This window comes from Patella vulgata, chromosome 1 (genome assembly GCF_932274485.2).
Source record: "Patella vulgata chromosome 1, xgPatVulg1.2, whole genome shotgun sequence".
NCBI lineage: Eukaryota > Metazoa > Mollusca > Gastropoda > Patellidae > Patella > Patella vulgata.
The window spans coordinates 18,593,584-18,617,985 of NC_065879.2; the positions used below are offsets into that span (position 1 = coordinate 18,593,584).

Below are 24,402 nucleotides of genomic sequence, written 5' to 3' on the forward strand. Positions count from 1 at the left end.
TTTGAAGGGCCGGGACTTTGGAACACAAGAACTCTCCTTCTAATTAAGCTAGAATGTTCAAACTTGGTGTAGGCGTTCACTAGGTCAATGTCATGATTGAGTTCAAAGATGAGCATTTTTTGCTTAGGGTAAGCAGAGATAAGCAAGCTGATTTGTTGATTCTTTAGGGCACGATGACATTGGTTATAATGAATGGAGGGCGATGAAACTCTTGTCAATCGAGAGGCTAATAGCTGGCCTGTTGTGTGAAATCATTGTATCATTTTTTGAAAATGTCCGGGGTAGCCGAAAAAAGGAGATCGAAATCCAAAAAGTCGTATTTTTACGATTTGGGGCATTTTTAGAGGTCGTGTAAAGTAAAATAAAGCATGCATATACATATATTATTGATATTAAATATATCATATAAAAAACTAAACAATGAATCAGCTGTCATTGACAGATTTTATATTATAAGCATGGTCAGTGGAAGGTCAGCGTATTGTCTAACTTATACTCACTGACTCCGTAACATTATTGTGGGTATGGTATAAGCTGAATTTGATGAGATGCACATATCTCGTATGACTATTTGGTACTTACAGTGTTAGACTTTGTCGTAACGTTACGGTCTCCATTCATCAAATCGTCGTTGGGGCTATAATACGATTTTGAATCAAGTTATTTATCACTGAGGGACTCAAAATTAGGTTTGATGTAGCTCTGCTCATTTACAGTGGCGAATTTAACGGGCTCATGGGTTCCAGCTCCCTCCTCTAGAAATTTCACAGCACCCGCATGGATTGTGGCTAATTTTGTGGCAGAATTTTATTTTTCTGGGGGAGGTATTTCTAAATGGCTCCGACACAAGTGCCTGAAATGCCATGAAATCACGTTTTCGGCCTCCAATTAAAATTTCTTAGCGGGAGAACCCCCTGACCCGACCCCCTTGCGGGGCTTCACGGTCGGTATCAGCCCCCCTCCCCACCACCATGGTTAATCCGGCGTTGATGTTCCCTCTTGTGCAGCTGCAAAAGAATGTACAAGTTCATTGCCTCATTGTCAAAGATCCCACTTTTCTACCCCAGTTCGGGTAATGAGGTCGAGCGTATATTGTATAGGGGATATTAAACAAGCAAACAGTATGGCTGATGTCTCCCGCCAAAACCCCAAAGTAAAAGATGACACATTAATTAATCGCACTTTCATATTTTTTTCAAAAGTATCGAGCAATCAAACTATACTGTAAATTTCATCACTCTCTGTCAGATAGAAATCAAGGTTATCTTGTCCCAAAGCATCGACCAATGAAATTGCCAAGCTGTAGCTCAAAATGTTCAGTCAAGACCTGATGAACATCTACACCAAGTTTAAACATTCTAGCTCAATTAAAAGCTGGGTTGTTATGTTCCAGTACTTCATTATAACCAAAGTTATCATACCCCAAAGCATCAACCAATTCAAAGTCCCGGCCAATCAAGTTGCTTTGCTTATCCTGACTAAGAGAATGCTCATTGTCGAACTTGGTCAAGGTAATATGGTCAAGGTACTAATGTAATGAAACTATACACAAAGTTTCATCAAATTGCTTATCTCTGCTTACCCATTTTAATAGTCCCCTGCCAATCGAAAAGCCCCCCGACCCACCCACTCCACTCCCGTGTAATACATTAGGTTATAATTGTGTTACAAACGTATCACAAGGAGCATTTGAATATTCTCTCTGAGGCATCTGATACCACTTGTCATTGAGGTGTTCACACAGCCAACTCATTTTTGTTTGTTTGTGTTATCTTTATTCAGTATAAATCAACTAATACAAATGAAAAAAAGTACTTGGTTTAATGAGATTATCTTTTGAGAGTTGGTCATACAGGTATCACTAATCATAATTGCTCTTAACTTCAAATATATACACGATTATGTGTATTCTAAATATCAAATAAAACAATGATGATTTCTTTACAATAGCAGTACAACAAATTTATTCGCAATATTTTCCTTTGATCAGTTGATCAAAAACCTGATTATATTTACAATGTATTCTAGGTCTTTGCTCTTTATTCCACTGGTTCAAAATATGATAAAAGAGGCTTATCAAAAAGTTTATATCATGTAGTCTTATATAACAAATAGAACAATGACATACAAGATGTTTCAAATCATAACTTATATCTACATGTATGTTTGTAATTTGACCATTAATCATATCCGAAATAGTAGTTCACAGCTACATGTACAGTTGTAAAAATACTGTAGTGGCTAATTGAAAGGGAACATGTATGTGGGTTTAGAATGTTTATCTTAGTAGAAAAAAATCATGTGGTTCAATGCTTATAAAGTGCTACTGATCTCCATTATTTCAAAAGCATATCACTCAACTACTGTCAAACATATCCCCTGGCTAGAATATGCTACAAATCGACTCTAGCATGTTCCATACAAGCGATAATTTCTGAGCAAACATCCAACAACCAACCCTAACAGGCCCTTGAGATCCAACAAACAAAATAATTATTGGGCTTGTTTGCCCACACCTGGTCTTATGATTCATACAAGACCTGATAGTCTATCAATTACAGGCATTTGACAGAAAGGGAGATAATTCTTTTTTACCGTTAATGGATTTCCACAATTCTTTATTCACCCATGACATTTGTGTTTTGAGCATTTTTATTTACATCAAAATCTGTCCAATAAACTGTTCATTGCCAAGGATGAAGGCATGAGGTGTTTTACCAACTATTTAATTTTATGTCAACTTCAGAATTGTTAGTACACAAATAGCATTTATTTGACAATTTTGACGAATTTAATCTGGCCCTAAATCAATAAATTGCAAACATTTTGCTTGGAACTCCCAGATTTTGTCTTCCTGGCATCATAAGCTTTCCAAAAATGTATAGTTTTTCTTTTATGGAAGACCGTGTAGCGGAGTTGTGTTTCTAAGCTAGCTAGAAATTTTGGCTGCAGGCCTACACCTCCCAAGCTAAATTTCCCTCATGTCATCCTGTATAGCAAAGGCATATGCCTGTCTTAATTAACCCAGTACTAAACACAATTTACTTGTTTAATTTTTCCAGCATTTTTCAGGATAGCTGATGGGATGCGGGTCAAGTTATGCCACGTGTCTATTTAATTATTTACCAGTGAAAAATCGAATTAACTTCACCAAATTTTTACTCATTCTAATGATTTTTTTTTTCTGTTCATATTATTTCTATGACATGTGACAGTGACTGTGAATATGAAAGCTTTAATATCTGCTTAGCAGATCTAGTTATTATTATTTTTTTTTATTTGGGGGAAGCTAGATCTCAGCAACTATAAGAGATAGTGGTCTGAAGTTTGGTTTTCTCCCGGGAAACTGGGTGGTGGTTAGTGCTTAAATGTAAAACGAAATTTGTGCGCATAGTAGAAATGCCTCAAATCTTTAACGTGCACGAAAATTGAAAATCGACCATAATTCTGTTAATTCTCAACCGATTTTTCTGATATTTACATTTTTACATAGCTGGAGACATTTCTGAGCAGATAGCATTTCAAAAACGTCGAATTTAGAAACTTTGTCGCTTTCATTTTTTGGGTGAAAATTGTTAAATTTTCTAAAATTTGTATTTCTTGGAATTTTTCAATTTTGATTACATTTTTGGATAGCTGGTGTCTATCCGATTCCAACAATATAAGTTTTGTTTTGAAATTCTGATTTTGATTTTGGTCGATATTTTGCGATTTTTAGTCAAAATTTAATAACTCTAAAACGGCTCCAACGATTTTTTTGAAACTTCAATACTATGAAGTCATAGGAGGAAACTAGTGCTTAAACTATACATGAAAATCCTCTAATCAACGCAAGTGGTCAAGAAAAGTATCCAAACTTTGACAAAATTCTGAAAAATGGGTGCCTGTGCGGAAAATGAGATGTCTCCATTGTGTTTTTGCCGATTAGTTAAAGTTTTATATCTTTTGATAGCCCATGGAATTGTCTATCAGGTGGTACTAAAGCTACAAGTTTCTATCAAAAATTGAAAAAGTTATAGGACTTTGAAAAGTAAGATTTTTTACGATTTCGAGCAAATTTAGACGCCATTTTCTCGAAAAATAAGCCTATTTGGGTTTTTTAAACTTTGTCAATCGAGAGTCTAATTTGTAGTCTTTTGTGTGAAACCATTATATCATTTTTTGAAATGTCAGGGGTAGCCGAAAAAAGAGATCGAAAATCGAAAACGTCGAATTTTTACGATTTGGAGCATTTTTAGGGGTCTATTTCTCGAAAAGTCAACATAATATTTTTTGGGAACTTCTTCTACAGAGAGGCCTATCAGTAGTGTTATATATAAAACCATTGTACAACAATTCCAAATTTCAGGAGTAGCAGAACAAAGGGGTCGAAAATTGAACACGACACCTTTCATTGTTAAGCGAAACATAAGAGGGGATACAATCTGTACGTTTTGTCAACGTATAGAGCCAATTCAAGAGTGCTTTTATCAGTGATGATATTTGAAGTAAAATTATTTCAACTATGAGTGTTTTCTTCTATCTAAAATATGGGTATAATGACCCTGTAACAGAAATAGTTGATAGCTGTGTGTAATACTTAGACTTTGAATTAATATTGTTGCTTCTGTGTCAAAATTATCTTATACCGGTAATCATCTGGACAGAAATCGACGGCTCGCGCTGTTTATAAGAAAGTCCAATTTATTAAATGATTGTAGTAGTATCGTACATAGGTATCGAATATTTCACCTGTGTTTAAAGGTAAGACGTTGTTTGAGCATGGACTCTATCTGTAATTAATATTAAATTTTTATTAGTGACGTCAAATCTTTAACGTGCACGAAACCAGAAAATTGGCGATATTTCATTGAATATTCAATCAATTTTTGAACCAGTTACATATTTGAGTAGCTGACATGAAGGCGATTCCGAAGTCCCGTGTACACATTCTTGTGACCTTAAAAGATCCCTTTGCGGTTGGAATTCTATATAAAAGAAGACTAGAGCCGCTGTACGAGCATGTTTAGAGATCATTTCGGGACTAACATGGTTTATTTTTTTTTTATTTCAATAATTCGCTTGCGCGTAGGGGTCTTTAGCAGTTAGAGGAAACCGGAGGACCCGGAGAAAACCCACGAGGTTGGACAGGCGACATACTCCTTGTTACGTTCAACCGGGGAATCGAAACCCAGCCAGTTGAATCAATGACAGACCGTATGATACAGCGCAGTCCTAAGGGCTATAGCCTAACGTGCAAATTACAGCCAGTATAATGTATCTGTATAAAAAAACATTTATTCCCACTGGCGATTTACAATCAGTCTCAAAGGCTAACCTACCGTGTAATTTACAGCCAGCATCACGTATCTATATAAGAGACATTTATTCTTACTGGCGATTTACAAATATTGCATGAAGAAATTCAAATCATAAGAACATAAACACGACTAATGCACAGTGTCATATTGATTATAAAAGAACAATGTATATATTGGTTACACTATATATGTCACAAAACAACAATCATTAGATAATAATAATTATTTACTAATTATATAAATCATTTGAGAGGTAGGAGTTATCCATTGTTTAATTTAACAGTTATATAATTACCCTGGTTAGAGAGAGAGAGAGAGAAATGGGGTTTAACGTCCAGTCGACACAAACTAGGTCATTTCGGGACTAACATATGATTTATTTTTTTTTCATTTCAATAATTGGCTTGCGCCTAGGGATCTTTAGTAGTGGGAGGAAACCGGAGGACCCGGAGAAAACCCACGAGCTTGGACACGCGACCCTAAATGGGGTTTAACGTCCACTCGACACAAGTAGGTCATTTCGGGACTAACATATGGTTCAATTGGTTCATTTCTTTAGCAATGGGAGGAAACCGGAGGACCCGGAGTGATATATATGTGAATGAAAAGAGAGAGAGAGAGAAATTTATTCCTACTGGCGATTTACAAATATTGCATGAAGAAATTCAAATCATAAGAACAGAAACACGACTAATACACAGTATCATATTGATTATAAAAGTACAATTTATATATTGGTTACACTATATATGTCACAAAACAACAATCATTAGATAATAATAATTATTTACTAATTATATAAATCATTTTAAGAGGTAGGAGTTATCCGTTGTTTAATTTAACAGTTATATAATTACTTTTCTCGGAAAAGCCGCCAATGCTTTCTTTCAAACTTGCTCAATCGAGATTCTACTGGGTAGTGTATTGTGTGAAACCCTTGTCCATTTTTTCTAATTGTCATGGGTAGCCCCAAAAAAGAGATCGAAAATTGAAAACAGCGTATTTTTACGAGTTGGAGCATGTTTAGGGGTCAATATCTGAGTTATACTAGAGTGCTGGGGGGGTTTTTTTTTGGGGGGGGGGAGTGGTGGGGATAGTCTTTTGTCATATATCTGACGATCGTGTGACGCCTTTGCGACCGTGAAAGCCTTCAGCATTGCGCGCAATTCTAGTTATTATTATTATTATTATTTATCCCGGGAGCCTATTTCTCCATGATCGAAAACAGATATCGATTTGGTGGCTACTCCTTAAAACAATTTTGAAACTTCTGCGCATACCGGAAGTGACCGAACTTTGTACTTTTTCGCGATATTGAAAATTAGCCGTGGTTTCGTCAATTATTTACCTATTTTCAAACAAATGACATTTTCAGAAACCCTGATTCTTTTCCGAGACAATGGCTATCTCACATTTTTCAATTTCGAAAATTCGTCCTGGACTTCTGTCGTTCGAAAATTGAAAAAACGTAGTTTACGAGACATTTTTGTTATTTTTCAAAATTTTCAAATTTGACCTACATTTTTGGATACCTGAAGACCATCCAATCCCAGAAATATAAGTTTCATTCCGAGTTATCGCCTTTTATTTTTCGTTATTTACGAATTTTGGGCCCATTCCCCAACTCTTATATTTTTTTGAAAGGATTAATTGATGTTTCTGAAAGTCCTGAAACATAAAGCAATATGATCATTCTGTTTTGTAAAGCAATTTCAACAACGATCCGTAAACCGGAAGTAGTCGAAATAATGTCAGGAATTTTGAAAAAAACGCAAAAAATGAGTGCTTTTCTGAAAAACGCGATTCAGTCGGATATCAACTCGATGAGTGGCTCGGGGAATGGACTGTCGTATGATGCCCGATTTATACGGATACTGTGAACAGGCAGCAAAATATGGCATGCTGAAAATCAAGTATTTTCTGATTTGGAGCGTTTTTGGACGCCTGTATCTCGAAAACTGCTCCAAGGATTTTTCTTAAACTTTCCCTATCGAGAATCCATCCAATAAGACATTGAAATGTCTGGAATAGGTAAAATAACGTACTGAAAATCGAAAAAAGTTGAAAAATCGTGAAAGTATTCAAAAAATGAAGAAAAAGGGTTAAAATAAATAGCACTCTTACGAAAAACTTGATTTCTCCATCAGATGTTAGCGGACCAAAAGAACTAAAGTTTCGCTGGATAGCCCCATTAATGGACTATCATATGACATCTGAATGATACGATTTAGATGGCTAGAAAAAAAAATATGGTACGCCGAAAATCTAGTATTTTCCGTTTTGGAGCATTTTGAGACGCCATTTTCTCGAAAACGAACACAACGATTTTTCTTAAACTTTTTTTACTTTTTTTACAATGATCCAAAAACCGGAAGTAGTCGAAAAAATATCCGATATTTTGAGAAAAAAAAAAGTAAAAAAATGTTGATCTTGCGAAAAAAGTGATTACTACGTAAGATTTCAAAACAACTAAAGTGTCATTGGATAGCCCGAACAATGGACGATCGTATATGACATCTAAATGGTAAAAATTCGCCGGTTAGGCAATATATAATGGGACGCTGCGAATCTAGTATTTTCATTTTTGGGGGCTATTCAGATACTTTCATCCCGAAAACTTCTCTTTTTTCCTTTCTTAAACTTCTGTTTATTACAGTCCTAACGGTGGTCTAGTGCGTGAATCCAAATTTAAAAGCCTCAATATAGTATAAATGAATCGTTTCTTCCATATCTCGGTCTTGTCCCGGTCTTGGGGGCGATTCAGATGCTTTCATCTCGAAAACTTCTCTTATTTACTTACTTAAACTTGTATTACTTAGAGTCCTGACGGTGGTTTAGAGTGTGAATCCAAATTTAAAAGCCTCAATATAGTATGAATGGTCCAAAGAAGTTTAAAAATCGTTATATCTTTTTCTAATGGTATAAGGGAGATAAGACATTGGCATCAGACTACCAATTATTTGCTAAATATTGTTAAATATCTTCTAATTTTCCTTTCTTTTAAAAACTGTCCAATGGATCTTTCTGAAACTTCTGGTACAGGAAGTTAAGTTCCCATACAATGTGTTAAATCTATCCCGACAATGATCCGTAAACCGGAAGTAGTCGAAAAAATATTCGATATTTAAAAAACCCCAGTAAAAATCGGTGCTCTTGCAAAAATCGTGATTTCACCGTCGGGTGTGACCGCATCAAAACATCTAAAGTATCGTTTGGTAGCTCGATGAATGGGCTATTGTATGACACACGTCCTGTCTGATTCCTGAAAGCCGGTTCAGTGCTGCTTGCAGGTCTAGTTTTTATTATTACTTTTTTTTTCGCTGGAGCCTATTTCTCAGTGCCTGTAACAGATACCGATATGGGACCTAATTTCCTATCGGAAACCATGTGGTGGCTACTTGATAAACTATTTTTGAAACTTCTGCGCCGACCGGAAGTGGTCGAATTTCGTGCGGTGCATAAAAATTAAAAAACATCGTCACTGACTTTTAGCGTTCGAAAAATGAAAAATTTTGTTTAAAAGACAGTTTTTGTTATTTTTCAAAATTTTCAAATTTGACCTACATTTTTGGATACCTGAAGACCATCCGATTCCAGAAATACAAGTTTCATTCCCAGTTATCGCCCTTTATTTTTCGATTTTTTTCGATTTTTTTCGAATTTTCTGCCCATTTCCCAACCCTTATATTTTTGGGAAAGGATAAATCGATAGTTCTGAAAGTCCTGGAACATAAAGCTATATAGTCAGACCGCTGCATAAAGCAATTTCAAAAACGATCCGGAAACCGGAAGCAGTCGAAATAATGATAGATATTTCGAAAAAAAAGCAAAAAATGGGTGTTTTGGGGAAAAACTCGATTTCTCCGTCCAATATCAATGGATTAAACGAATTAAGCTTTCGTTGAGTGGCCCGAGGAATGGACTGTCGTATGATGCCCAATTTATACGGATACTATGACCAAGCAGCAAAATATGACAAGCCGAAAATCAAGTATTTTCTGATTTGGGGCGTTTTTGGACGCCTGTATCTCGAAATCTTAACCGCAACTTTTTTTTTAACTTTCTCTATCGAGAGTCCATTCGATAATCTTGTGAATTATGCCATCCAATAAGACTTTGAAATGTCTGAAATACGATTAAAAAAGGGACTGAAAATCGAAAAAAGTCGAAAAATCGTGAAATTTTGCAAAATGCTCTATTACTTTATTATTTAAACAAATTTTTACAAAAAGATTACAGATTCTGATTGCTGACCTAATTACAATTCTAACGATGTATAATATGTATTGAGTTACTGAAATTTAATTTTCGATATCTTGACATTTTTGCATTTTTGGCACCTTTGAACATACGATTTCTCAGGGTCATTTTAACTAATCAGATACTGTAATATATCATTACAGAGCCCTGCCGCTATTTAATTGCCCAAACTGGTTATTAAAACTATTCCGACAATAATCTCCATACCGGAAGTATTCAAAAAATGAAAAAAAAAGGTAAAAAAATTGTCGCTATTGCGAAAAGCTGGATTTCTCGGTCAGATATTACCGGACCAAACGAAGTAAAGTGTCTTTGGATAGCCCCATTAATGGACTATTATATGGCATCTCAATGGTACGATTTCGATGGTTAGAAAATAAATTGTGGTACGCCGAAAATCTAGTATTTTCCGTTTTTGGAGCCTTTTTAGACGTCTTTTTCTCGAAAACGACAACTCCGATATTTCTGAAACTTTTTTTAACGCCGAGTCCTATGGGTGGGCTATGGCGTGAGTCCAACAATAAAACCTTTGAAATAACATAAGTTGCCCAAAAAGAGCCTCAATCTTTGGAAAAAAAAGTTGAAAAATCCTTAGATTACTGAAAATGATCTTCTAATTTTCTTTCTTTGGAAAACAGCTGAATGGATTATTCTTAAACTTCTTGTACAGAAGGTAAAGTAACCAAACAACTTGTTAAAGCTATCCGACAATGATCCAAAAAACAGAAGTAGTCGAAAAAATTTCGGATATTTTGAGAAAAAAAAACGTAAAAATTAAAAAAATGGAGATCTTGCGAAAAAAGTGATTACTACGCCAGATTTCACCGAATAAAAACAACTAAAGTGTCATTGGATAGTTCGAACAATGGACAATCTTATGAGACCTAAATGGTAAAAATTCGCGGGTTAGGCAACATATAATGGAACGCTGAAAATCTATTATTTTCCTGTTTGGAGCCTATTCAGACGCTTTTATTTCGAAAACTTCTCTTAATTCCTTTCTTAAACTTCTGTTACTTAGAGTCCTAACAGTGGTCTATGGTGTGAATCCAAATTTAAAAGCCTCAATATAGCATAAATGGTCCAAAAGGGCCACAATCTTTGAAAAGAAGTCGAAAAATCGTTATATCTGTAAATCTGCTTCTAATGGTATAAGGGAGGTAAAACTGTCCAATGGATCTTTCTGAAACTTCTGGTACAGGACATTAAGTTCCCATACCACTTGTTAAATCTATCCCGATAATGATCCGTAAACAGGAAGTAGTCAAATAAATATTCGATATTTAAAAAAAAAAAGACAGTAAAAAAAATCGGTGCTCTTGCAACAATCGGGATTTCACCGTTGGGTGTGACCGGATCAAAACATCTAAAGTATCGTTTGGTAGCTCGATAAATGGGCTATTGTATGACACACTTCCTGTCTGATTCCTGAAAGCCGGTTCAGTGCTGCTTGCGGGTCTAGTTCTTATTATTACATTTTGGCATAGCCGGAGACAGGGCACATAGCTACGCTACTTTTGATTTTTGATTTTCGGCAAATCTTCGCAGATATTAGGCGCCAAATTTCGAAAATTTAAATTTTACAAAAAACTTTTTTATTTATGAATATTTTTAGTCGTGTTTTACGCAAAATTAACGAGTCATCTGACTTGAGCAAAAATCTGATTTTTTTTTTCTCAGTAATTTTCCTTGGCTGCCATTGACTAATTCATTTTTTCAGTCCTAGATTAATTATTTATTGTTCGATTTGTATAAAACAAAGTGCATATGCTCCGTTGTCTCAATTGTCATTTTTTTAGTTACTGATAGAGTTATCTGTCGGCACCGGAAGTAGCGTAATTTTACCAAAAACTACAATTTTGACAGTTAGGTACCACTTTTCGAAAGCAAATATTATTTTTTTCAAATCTGGTATAACTGAAAGGGTGCGCCCTTTAAAGGCGCACAAAATGTTAGGCCCAGTTTTTTTAATTTCGATTCCGTTTTCGGGCTATTTCAATTAAAAGGTGATAAAAGGTGTAAAATTAAGCTATTTACAACCCATCCAGCGTTTTCATATTTTAAAATATTACTTCGTAACTTTCATAAACTCGTAGCAATAATCTATACGGAGAGAATGTATGTGAAAATTAATTTGTAATATGCGCAGTTGCCGAGAAATGGTCAATTTTGCATGAGTCACTCTTTACGCTATTGTGCCTGTAAAAGAGTCAATTATTATTGGATTTTCATAAAAGTGAAACCATTTGATGCATAATGTCAATTGTGACTAGTTCAACTCAATTTAACATTTTCAATGTCACCGGAAATGACGAAATTTGGACAAAAACTGTATTTATAGCCTTCGAAACAAATAATTTATTCAAATGAGTTGTATTTATTGTTTGTTTAAGATTTTGATATTTGATTCTAATCAACTAAAAGAATGAACCCATACGATCATATAGATATTCTAAAATGGTTTCTAACTTGTTCAGTTACAGAGAAATAGGCAATTTTCAACACGTAACTTTTCAAGGTTTTTGGTCCATAAAAGTGTCAATTATTATTCGATTTTTATAAAACTTTCAGTATGTGATACGTAATGCCATTTACGATTTCATACAAGTAATTTAAGATTTTCATTATCACCGGAAGTAACGTCATTTTGGCAAAAACTGTATTTGTAGCCTTCAAAACAGATATTTTATTCAAATGAGTGTGATTTTTAATATTCTTAAAATTATGATATTTGATTCTAATCAACAAATAGATTAAAACCATACGATCTACAGATACCAAAAAATGGTTTCTAACTAGTACGGTTGCAGAGAAATAGACGATTTTCTACAAGTCACTTTTCAAGGTTTTTGGTCTATAAAAGTGGCAATTATTATTTGATTTACATAAATTTTCACCATGTAAACTGTCATTTCTAGTTTCATAAAACTAATTGATTTCATTATCACCGGAAGTACTGTAATCTTGTCAGGAGTACTTACATGTAAGCCATGTATAAAATAAATTGCTGGATTTGGTTGATTCTGCGTCCATTGTATTTGATGTGTGCAATGCTCATGTGGAAACCTGTTTAATGGTTTTATTAGTACCGGAAGTGACATATGTTCAAGGGTAACGTGGCACTGGTGAAACCCGTCATTACTGCATCGCAGTTCTAGTTTATTGTTTGATTTGTATAAAACAAAGTTCATATGCTCCGTGGTCCAAAATGTCATTTTTTTTGTTACCGGTACATTTTCCTGTCCACTTCGGTACCACTTTTTGAAAGCAAATATTATTTTTTTCAATTCTGGCATGACTGAAAGGGTGTGCCCTGTTAAGGTGCAGAAATCATCGCGCTCAGTTTTTTGAATTTTTATTTCGTTTTCGGATCATTTCGATTTAAAGGCGAAAAAATGCGAAAAAATGACCTATTCATAACCCATTCAGGCTTTTCATATTTTAAAATATTTCCTTGCAACTTTCTTAAACTTGTAGCAATAATCCATACGAAGAGAATGTATGTGAAAATTAGTTTGTAATTTGAGAAGTTGCCGAGAAATGGGCAATTTTGCATGAGTCACTATTTATGCTATTTTGCCTGTAAAAGAGTCAATTATTATTGGATTTTCATAAAAGTGACACCATTTGATGCGTAATGTCAATTTTAACTAGGTCAAACCAATTTAACATTTTCAATGTCACCGGAAATGACGTAATTTGGGCAAAAACTGTATTTATAGCCTTCGAAACAATTAATTGATTCAAATGAGTCGTATTTGTGATACCTAATGTCATTTCCAATTTCATACAAGTAATTCCAGATTTTCATTATCACCGGAAGTAACGTCATTTTGGCAAAAACTGTATTTTTAGCATTTAAAACAGATATTTTATTCAAACGAGTCTGATTTGTAACATGTTTAAAATTATGATATTTGATTCCAATCAACAAATAGATTGAACCAATACGATCATACAGATACCCAAAAATGGTTTCTAACTTATACGGTTGCAGAGAAATAGACGATTTTCTACAAGCCACTGTTCAACGTTTAGGTCTATGAAAGTGGCAATTATTATTCGATTTACATAAAATTTTCACCATGTGATGCCTTATGCCATTTCTGATTTTATAAAACTAGTTTAACATTTTCATTTTCACCGGAAGTAATGTAATTTTGTCAGGATCACTTACATGTAACAAATGTATACAATGAATTGATATTGCTGGATTTGGTTGATTCTGCGTACATTTTATTTGATGTGTGCAATGCTTATATGGAAACCTGTTTAATGGTTTCATCAGTACCGGAAGTGACATATGTTCAAGGGTAACGGGACACCGGTGAAACCCGTCATTACTGCGTTGCAGTTCTAGTGATGATTGATTTTTGGTAAATCAACATGTTGACCGTTTTATTTTACACTTGACCATATCTCAGAAACTACTTGGCGTATCTCTCCGATATCTCTGGTTTCACAGGAAAGTCAGCATGAATTAGAGATAAAACCTATTTCGAACATTCTGTGACAATGCGAAATGTCCGAAATTACCGAAGTTGTCGGGTTTTTTAAATGTCGCCGTAATATTTACAATAATCTACAATAATCGACAGATTTTAACATTTGGTATATTTTGACATAGCTATGGTACTTCCGATTTTTGATTTTCGACGAATCTTCGCTTATATTAGGCGCGAAACTTTGAAAATTAAAATTTTTACAAAAAACTTTTTTATTAATGAATATTTTTTATGGCATTTTACACAGGATTAAATGGTCATCTGACTTGAGTAAAAATGTGAACAATTCTTCTCTCAGTAATTCGGGTTAGCCGCCATTGGCTAATTCAGTTTTTCGATCCTAAATTGATTATTTATTGTTCGATATGTATAAATTATATACTATAATAGAAAGTTCATAAAGGTCCGTTTTCCATAATTTCATTTTTTTGTCACTGTTAAAGTGTCCTGTAGGCAACGGGAGTGACATAATTTTACCAAAAAGTACAATTTTGACAGTTCGGTACCACTTTTAGAAAGCAAATATTATTTTTTCAAAATTTGATATTACTAAACGGATGCGCCATGCAAAGGCGCACAAATCATCGGACTCAGTTTTTTTAATTTCGATTTCAAGCTATTTCTATTAAAAGGTGAAAAAAGGTGTAAAATTAAGCTATTTACAACCCATTCAGCGTCTTCATTTTTTAAAATATTTTTTCGTAACTTTCTAAATCTCGTAGCAATAATCGATACGAAGAGAATGTATGTGAAAATTAATTTGTAATATGCGCAGTTGCCTAGAAATAGGAAAGTTTGCATGCGTCATTTTTCGCATTATTTTGCCTGTAAAAGTCAATTATCATTCGATTTTCAATTTGTTTTCACCATTTGATGCCTAATGCCAATTGGGACTAGATCAAGCCAATTTAACATTTTTACTACCACAGGAAATGACGTCAATTGGTGAAAAACTGTATTTTTAGCCTTCAAAATAGATATTTTTTTTAAGTGAGTTTATTTATTATTTGTTTAATATTATGATATTTCATTCAATGGACATATTGGATCAATACGATCATATAGATGTCCAAAAATGGCTTCTAGCATCTTCCCTTGTCGAGAAATAAACAATTTTGTCAGGATTACTTTTATAGATTTTTTCCCATTTTAAAATTTGCCATTAGAAAGTGAAATAAGTTCAAGGATAACGTGGCACCAGAAGTGACATTAGTTCAAGGATCTTTCTGAAACTTTTACCTATCCCCCCAAAAATGGGTGGCGGCTGTTGATTAAATATATTTTCAAAATGTTTTACGAATCCGAAATCACCGAAATTTACGAACGAATGCATTTGACTTACAATGCTGTAACTTTGTGACTATTTGACCTATTTTACTAAATCTTTTTTCTTTGAGTACCTTGAGACAATTACTTCAAATCTGCAGATTCAGATTTTCGAATTTTGAAAATTCGTCGCTGTGATTTCGAACCGGTATTTATGACCAATTTGACAACTTCTTTAATACTAGTTGTACGATTTTCATGAAATTTAGCATGTAAGTAGATCTTACCGATGCGACTTCAAAAATATGATTAGAAATTTGCTAAATTATCTCCCCTTAATGAAATTAATGAAAAAAAAATTTCAAAAAATTATGGAAATATAGGTCAGAATGACCTAATTTTTTTTTTTTCGATACTAGACAAGAAATTACTGATTCATATACAAAATATGGAGTTTGTCGATCGAACCGGAAATGCCCTCATCTTGAAACGTGAAAAGTCTTAAAAACTTTTGCGATATTGCACTTACAGACATGGGAGTTATATTTTCTAAAAAACGTTCAGAGCAGAATTTTGATTTAGGTCAACTGATGGCCGCCATTTTGAAGTGAATATGCAAAATAGCGAAAAATCGACATTTACGGTCTTCTAAACAAACACAATAGGGCATAGTATGTTCAATACGTCTCCTATTTCTGAAATTAATACATTTCAGGATAGCCGGGATACGGCTCGAATGTTTGGTATTTGAATATTTCAAAAATTCAAATTTCGCCTTTGATGTTTTCCGTGCCGACAAGGTTGTTTTCGAGTGTAAGCCCGCGCATGCGCGTCACAACCCTACTATCGTGCACACCAACTTCAAACTTACCGGGTATCTGGCTTATGGTCCCAAGCACAATTCCAAACAAGAAATTTTAGGGCCCGACCCATGGGGGGTGAGCGGTGGCCATTTTCCCGGGGGTACATAAAGTAAAACAAGAAAATAGAGATGGAACTAGGTGTTCGATTTTAATTTGGAGACAATTTTTTGATGCGCTGATGTCGGAAATGGGGGGTTAGCCGAAGTTTCGAAGGTCCATTTTGTAAAAAAATCCCTTCATAACAAACATATTTAGTTGCTTTTGACTTCGCGCATGCGCTACACTGGAACCAAAGGTTCCGGCGAGGAACTTTTCACGTTGGTACCTAGGTACCCTGAAAATTTCAAGGTGATACCTGCATTCGTTCAAGTCGTTTGTTCTTGGCACCCAGGTCACCTGCCGTTCGTCTTTTTTTTTTTCTAAGTCAATTTACGGCTTCCATAAGGGGAAAAAAAGTGGAATTTCGCGCGACACAGATTGTCCGAAAACCATGAAATTTGGACACAATACGCCCATTACCACCCCGGACTCTGTGCTTTACCCCCATTTTGATCCCATTAAAAAAAAAGAGTTTTAGCAAAAAAAATGATTTTCGGAATTTAATATTGATTTTATCGCCTCTTTCGTATGTGATAGGTATTAGTACTATACACATTATCCTTAAAAGACAATTTTTTAAAATGACCGCAACAATGTATCGACACTAGAAACCGAAATCGCCTATTTTGACCTTTTTTGACTGCTGAGGCATCCTTCCGGTGGTCCAAATCTCTGGAATGTCTAGCGGTTGGCTGCGCCGCAATGATATTTATCACATATTAAAAGGAGAAAATGCTCAGATATCAAGAACAATAAAAATTCGATAAAATATGGCAATTTTTTAAGCAAAAAAACTTTGATGGGTGGGGGTGGGTTTCGAATTTATTTTCAACGTTCTCGGAATTCCACACTCTTCTATTTTTAATATGTGATAGCTAGAATCCCAAGGTACATTCCGTGCAAATTTGAAGGCAATCGGACCAAGGGAACGTTGCCTGGGCCGAGCAAATCAACCCCGGTCGCGAAAATTTGCTCATTCTTCAACGTTATTATAATATTGTATTATGACCGCCATCTTAGATCCATCTGGGTCCCCGATCCACCGTCACCTACCAAACCACTCCGAAATATACCCAAAATCGACCTTAATTTCTTTTGACTTCGCGCATGCGCCATGACTACCAAATTCCGGCGAGGAACTATTCACGTTGGTACCTAGGTGCCCTGAAAAATTCAAGGCCATACCTGCATTCGTTCAGGTTGTTTGTTCTTCACACGGTTCCTATCGTTCGGCTTTTTCCACCATTTACGGCTTCAGTAAGTAAGTGCGAAAAAAGTGGAATTTCGCCACGACACCTGCACCGATTGTCCGAAAACCATGAAATTTGGACACAATACGCCCATTACCAGCCATGACTTAATTACTTCCATTTTGATCGGATTAAAAAAAAGAGTTTTAGCAAAAAAAAAAAGAAGATTTTCAGTCAACTGATGGTCTCCATTTGAAATTGAATATGAAGAACAGTGAAAAATCCACTTCAACAGACGTGAAAATAAACAAAATAGGCCGTAATATGTTCAATGCGTCTCTTATTTCTGAAATTAATGCATTTCAGGATAGCTCGGGATCAAGATTGATTTTTTGGTGTTTGAAAATTTTCAAAATTTCGTATTTCGCCTTTGACCTTTTATGTGCCGACAAAGTTGTTTGCAGGACAATTTATGCCTTTAATTTGACATAGCCAGAGACCAGGCACATAGCTGTGCTACTTTTGATTTTTGATTGTCGACAAATCTTCGTAGATATTAAGCGCCAAATTTCGAAAATTTAAAATTTTACCATTTTTTTTTTTTTATTTATGAATATTTTTATATTGCATATTACCCAGGGTTGAAGAGTTATCAAATTTGACTAAAAATGTCAACTTTTTGTTTGCAGGACAATTTATGCCTTTAATTTGACATAGCCAGAGACCAGGCACATAGCTGTGCTACTTTTGATTTTTGATTGTCAAAGAATCTTCGTAGATATTAAGCGCCAAATTTCGAAAATTTAAAATTTTACAATTTTTTTTTTTATTTATGAATATTTCTATATGGCATATTACCCAGGGTTGAAGAGTTATCCAATTTGACTAAAAATGTCAACTTTTTTTGTGTCCGTAATTTTCCTTGGCCACCATTGGCTAATTCAGTTTTTCAGTCCTCGATTAATTATTTATTATTCGATTTGTACAAAAGAAAGTTCATGTGCTGCATGGTTCAAAATGACATTTTTTTTGTTACCGGAAGTGACGTCAAATCAGCAAAAACTGCAATTTTGACAGATTTTGACAGTTAGGTACAACTTTTCGAAAGGAAATATTATTTTTTCAAAATTTGATATTACCAAAAGCATGCGCCATGCAAAGGGGCACAAATCATCGGACTCAGTTTTTTTAATTTTGATTTAGTTTTCGGGCCATTTAGATTAAAAGGCGAAAAAAAGTGTATTTACAACCCATCCACCGTCTTCATATTTCAAAATATTTCATCGTAACTTTCATAACCTCGTAGCAATAACCCATACAAAGAGAATGTATGTCAAAGTTAGTTTGTAATATCAGCAGTTGCCGAGAAATAGGCAATTTTTGCATGAGTCACATTTCGTGTTATTTTGCCTACAGTACAAGAATCAATTATTCAATTTTCCTTCACCATTTGATGCCTAATGCCACTTTTGACTAGATTTTACCATTTTAACACCTTTACTGTCGCCGGAAGTGACGTCATTTGGGCAAAAAATGAATTTTAGCCTTCAAAACCGATATTTTTCTCAAATGAGTCATATATGTTATTTGTTGAAAAGTATGATATTTAATTTCAATCAACAAACAGAATGAACCCATACGGCCATACAGATACCACAAAATGGGTTCTAACTTGTAAGGTTGCAGAGAAATAGACGATTTTCTACTAGTCACTTTTCAAGGTTTTTGGTCTATAACAGTGTCAATTATTATTCGATTTTCATAAAATCTTCACCATGTGATACCTTATGCCATTTCTGATTTCATAAAACTAATTTAACATTTAACATTACGGAAGTAATGCAATTTTAGCAAAAACTGTATTTTTAGCCAACAAAACAAATATTTATTTAGTATTCATTTAACATTATGATATTTCATTCCAATGGAAATATAGATTGGATCAATACGATCATAAATATGTCAAAAAATAGCTTCTAGCATCTTCTCTTGCAAAGAAATAACCAATTTCGTCAGGATCACTTTTTAAGACTTTTCGCATTTTTATTACAGTTTATGGGTTCTAAATTAATTATTTATTGCCTGATTTGTAATTGTATAAAACAAAAGCTCATATACTCCTTGGTGCAAATTCTCAACTTTTTTCTACCTATAATGTTTTCTGTCGGTACCGGAAGTGACGTAATTTTGCCTAAAATTTAAATTTTGACAGGTCGGGAGGTCTTTTTCCTAAGGAAAAATCTTAATTTCTACAAATCTTATCAATGAAGATGAATGCTCCTACTACAGGCGCAAAATATGTCGGCCTTAGTTTTGGGGTTTTTTTTATATCGGTTTTGTATTTGTGCCATTTTGATTTAAGGGTGAAAAAAAAGGAGTAAAAATCAGGTATTTACAACCCATTCATCGTCTTCATATTTTAAATTATTTCTACGCAATTTTCATAATTTTGTAGCATTAATCCATACGAGGACAATGTATGTCATAATTAAATTGTAATATGCGCAGTTGCCGAGAAATAGGCAATTTTGCATGCAACACTTTTCACGTTATTTTGAATGTAAGAGAGTCAATTATCGTTCGATTTTCAATTTTTGTTACCATGTGATGCCTCATGCCACCTTTAACTAGGCCAATCCAATTTAACATTTTCACTGAAAATGACGTCATTTGGCCAAAAAATGTATTTTTGCCCCCAAAACAGATATTTTATTCAAATGAGTCTGATTTGTAATGTTTTTAAAATTATGATATTTGATTCCAATCAACAAATAAAATGAACCCATACGACTATACAGATATCACAAAATGGTTTCTAACTTGTTTGGTTGCAGAGAAATAGACGATATTCTACAAGTCATTTTTCAAGGTTTTGGTCTATAAAAGTGTCTTATGCCATTTATAATTTCATAGAATTAATTTAACAATTTTATTACCACCGGAAGTATAAATGTAATTTTGGCAAAAACTGTATTATTAGCCTTCAAAACAATTGCTTTGAAGTGAGTTATATTTATCATTTGTTTAACATTATGATATTTGATTCCAATGGACATATATAGATTGGATCAATACGATCATATAGATGTCTAAAAATTCCTTCTAGCATCTTCCTTTGTCGAGAAATTTCCCATTAAAAAGTCAGCTAACTTAGCGGTAAGTTAGTAACAAATTTTGTCAGGATCACTTTTTTGACATTTGTAACACATGGTAACAAATGTATAAATGAAATTGATATTGCTGGGTAACTGGCACCGGAAGTGACATAAGTTCAAGGGTAACGTGGCACCAGAGAAACCTGTCATTACTGCATCGCAGTTCTAGTTATTATTATTATTACATGTATATGGGCTTTTAGCAGTAGGGGGAAGCTAGAGGACCCGGAGGAAACCCACGATGGTGGGCTTGTGGCCAGTGAAGTTGTCATGTACAACCTTGGGATCGAAATAACCTCATATGACCCAAAGTGCATGCATTATACCACTCGACCATCCACCTCGTCCTCTTGTCCAAATATGTTCCGTCTGTCACAATGGCTTTGTCCCGTCTGTCACACATGAAAACTCACCCCTGACAGTACATTTTCAACTTATTACTATCGTATCATCCTTGTCCCAGACATTTCTTAATTTATAGGAAACATGATATCATTATCACAAATTGGTTTAATTTTGATCTGAGATAGAATTTTTGTTTTGAATAAATCCTTTGAAAAATGGATGTAAATCAATGTCTCGTCTGTCACGCTCATTCTTTATGTAATGACATCTAGAGATTATTTTACTGAGAAAAGTTTCATATTTTATATGATACTATACGGTCTTTGCTAGGAAATACCATGTTTAAATTCCCTTCTATCCTTAGCATTTTGTGGAGAATGGGCTTGGCATTTTACTTGGTCAGCTTTCTGTCCCGTCTGTCACGCTGGAATTAGCCACCTGTAAAGTCCCCCAAAAGTAAAGGTAACCATCCAAACACCTGGTATATTGATGTCATTCACTCTGAAAGAAATCTCAGACGAAAAGCAGAAAGAAAATGTGTAAAAGCAGGTCTTGAAGTTGATAGACAACTATTCCAAACACAGTCCAAGAAGGTCAAAAAATTAATGTCGGATGCTAAGACAACTTTTTATAAAACAAAGAACATTTCAGAGACTTCTTTCATGACAAGTCAGTGATATCAGACGTACTCTTGACAATACTAGCAGTGGATTAACTTACAAGCACACAATGTGTGTCAAGCTGTTCCTTGGAACCCACTTGTGAGTAGGTAAAATGTCACCATTGGTCTGCCACGCCCAATCCACCATAAATGCATATTTCAGTAGCCTACGTACCTTCAGTAAAGGCACAAAATGGGTTTGATTTGAACACCCCTGATGTTACGGAATAGGCAAATAATGGCAAACGAATCATTATACCCACCGGCTAACTGCTTTATTTACTCACCGTCTATACAGTAGATTTGGAATTCCAACACTGCAACTTCCCTTGAGTTACACTCCATAAATACCCCAGCCGTAAGTTCGGGATAGGCCCAAAAGCCACATTTCCACGGGTTGACATCAAAACAAGCTTTTGAAAACTCTCGAAGGATACGGGATCTGGCTGTCTCAACACATACTTCATCTTCTTGGTCGAATATAGAATGGCAGCATGCCGGTTGACTTTCAAACGTAGAACATTCTGACATTCCTGAACAGTTTTGTGTCTTGCTGTTGAAATACCGATATCTATGGTAAGCACCTCTTGTGCTATCACGGCAATAAACATCGGATGTCATATTAATTGCAAGAATACATTTCTGGCAAACTCTTTCAACATCTGTATATCCTTTAAATAATCCTTGCGTTATGGGTACTCCTGCTTTTGAAGAATAATCCTCTACAAAAGATAAGAATGGTTTATTATGATACTTTCTTCATTGCATAATCAGGCCTGGCGCAGTATTGTTTGTCGCAAGTACTCCTTGCTCCAGGTTATTGCACGCAAGTAATTATGCGGTTAGATACAACGACGCTTGATTTTAACATAGAAGTGAGACCTCTAGTCGGGATAGAGTTTTTTCACTCTTTCCGTATGTCCTTTACCCATCAAATAATTCACTGCTATCAGTTATGACCAACTGAAACAAGCGGTTGCCATGCAAGATACGCCCATACTTTGCAGAAAATGTATGGAGAACAGGTAAAATCAACAGAGCTCACAGGGCTGGCTGGCGGAAGCAATTCCTGATTGTGGAGGGGGGGGGTCTACCATTTTTACATGGAAGTGACGAAGTGAGACTTCTAGACTTTTGTTGAGTTTCCCCAACAAATTCATGCATATTTCAAATTTTGCATAAAAAGCAGGGGCTATAGCTCTAGAATGTAAGGTCTAATGCTTACCAAAGTCGAACTCATCCAAGAACTTTTGATCCTTAACACATAGTTTAACTTTGATCTTATCAATTGGACAAAAATTGTCGCCTTGGGAGGTCTACAAACTTCATTCATATTTCCACTTCGTGTAAAAGGCAGGGGACCAATGCGCTCCAAATTTTAACTCATCCACGAAATAGTGATACTTGTTTTAATTTTCATCTAAATCGGATGCTTTTATACTATTTGTGTTAAGGGAAGCGGCCATTGGACACGAAAGTTTCGGTCGGATTTTCACGAAATTTGGACTCAACCATAATTATTATGTAACGGTGATATATTTCAACGGTTTTGAAAATAATATAAAAATTGGCGAACCCCAGAGGGTCAAGCTTAAAACGTGATATTTCGTACAATCAGGGGGTCATAATCCAGAAAGTTACGTTCCATTACGCGCCAATATCGAGATTTGCACTCAACCGTAATTAGAGTGTAACGAACGATGGTATATTTGAATGTTTTTTTACAAGGGTCGACAAGCTAAAAATATATATATATATATAGGAAGTGACGATCCTATATGGGCAAATATTTAAAGAAACAGAGATCTTTTGGTTATAAACATACATTGTCAGTTTGATCAGAGTGACCCCTACCCCACCAAAAAAAAAAACAAAAAGAAAACCCATAAAATTTTTATTAAAACCTACAAAGGTCCAACAAATTTATTGACATTTTGAAACTTCAGACTGTGTACGATCATTCGACAAAGTTTCAGTTATCTTGGTCGTTTTGCATACGGTTCTTTCCAAAATTTACTGAAATTTTCTGGACCTAAACTTCACTCTGTGTACGATCATTCGACAAAGTTTCGGTTATCTTGGTCGCTTCTATTAAAGCCGTTTCTTTCCAAAATATGCTCCAAATGACTTCCGCCGCGTTGGAGGAAAACTTGCATACATCGCGCAAAATTGTCAATTACTCGAACACATTCCTCTTTGGGGATTTGCCTGATTTTTGCTGTGATTGCTGCTTTCAAATCACCAATCGTTTGTAGGGTTTAAAGGACAATATTGGTCAGTCATTATCACATATGCGATAGAAATCGTTGAACACGTCCCAAATATTTTTAACACAGAGATCATTACTACGATAGATGCGTAATCAAGGTTTCAACAAAAGGAAGTTACGAACACAAAAGGAAAACGCGAGTTATCCTTCTATATAACTGACTGAAGTGACGAGTGATAACAGATACACGAGCAAATTTCTGCTCACTAGGAATTCCCTTCGAAGACCAAAATTTATTATATGAGACTGTGAGATGATATCTGACAATTCAAAAGATAGGTTGCCAGGCAACGAAACAAACACCCACAACAGCTAAATCGTCCGGGCAGTCAACGAGAGTTGTTGCATATTTTTACTTTTTTCGGTAATGAAACATTTATAATACACTAAAATCTGATTAAGAGCAACAACTCATGAAGTAATTATCAGAAAACCATTAGAATTTGTTTGTTTTTATAAAGTTCTGCCCCATGCTAACGTTTTGTATAC

At 34.9% G+C, this 24,402-nt stretch overlaps 1 long non-coding RNA gene across 1 annotated transcript in view; it reads right to left on the reverse strand.

The window, feature by feature from the left end:
• LOC130014438 (uncharacterized) overlaps positions 1-22,007 on the reverse strand; it is a 63,961-nt gene extending 41,954 nt beyond the window's left edge. Inside the window, exon 1 of the long non-coding RNA XR_008789442.1 lies at positions 21,932-22,007. This is a non-coding gene — a long non-coding RNA (uncharacterized LOC130014438). The remainder of the gene's footprint in view (positions 1-21,931) is intronic.
• Between the last annotated feature and the right edge of the window lie 2,395 nt (positions 22,008-24,402).